The sequence below is a fragment of the Buceros rhinoceros genome, unplaced genomic scaffold (assembly GCF_000710305.1).
Source record: "Buceros rhinoceros silvestris isolate BGI_N320 unplaced genomic scaffold, ASM71030v1 scaffold31508, whole genome shotgun sequence".
Taxonomy (NCBI): domain Eukaryota; kingdom Metazoa; phylum Chordata; class Aves; order Bucerotiformes; family Bucerotidae; genus Buceros; species Buceros rhinoceros.
This window is the reverse complement of record NW_010426796.1, coordinates 39,284-39,735: the sequence shown is the minus strand read 5'-3', so window position 1 is coordinate 39,735 and position 452 is coordinate 39,284. Positions and strand designations below refer to the sequence as shown.

At 32.7% G+C, this 452-nt stretch overlaps 1 protein-coding gene across 1 annotated transcript in view; it reads left to right on the top strand.

Annotated features, from left to right (window-relative positions):
* The window catches only part of LOC104498294 (monofunctional C1-tetrahydrofolate synthase, mitochondrial-like), a gene marked incomplete at both ends in the record, with an annotated part of 64,426 nt that overhangs the window by 27,854 nt on the left and 36,120 nt on the right, over positions 1 to 452 (top strand). The window lies entirely within an intron of this gene.

Below are 452 nucleotides of genomic sequence, written 5' to 3'. Positions count from 1 at the left end.
CTCTTTCCACTTATATTAATATAAACATGCAGCTTACGTCTTTCTAATGCATTGCACAAGTAAGAACCCTGAATGGTTTTGTCCATTTCTTCTGAAAGCGAGTGGTTTTTGAAATTTTTTGAAGTAACACAACTTTTCTTCCAAACTGTTATTACTAAAGTAAGTATAAAAGGTAGTTTGTTCTAAGCTTCTTAAATGCTATTTGTTGGTGTGTGGAGTTTTATCAGCATTTTAAATGTTTAACTTGAATATTTACGTCTGTGTGTCTTGTGACTGTTTATAAACAATCTTTAACAGAAGCTACATGCTAATCTGTTGATATTAACAACAAATACTTTTTTTATTGAAGAACAGATTACAGAGCTAAAAAAGCCATGTTTTTTTCTCTGAAATGTAGACATGTCTCCAGGCAGGCTTATCCTGCTTGCGGTTCCCACGATTGTAACAAATGC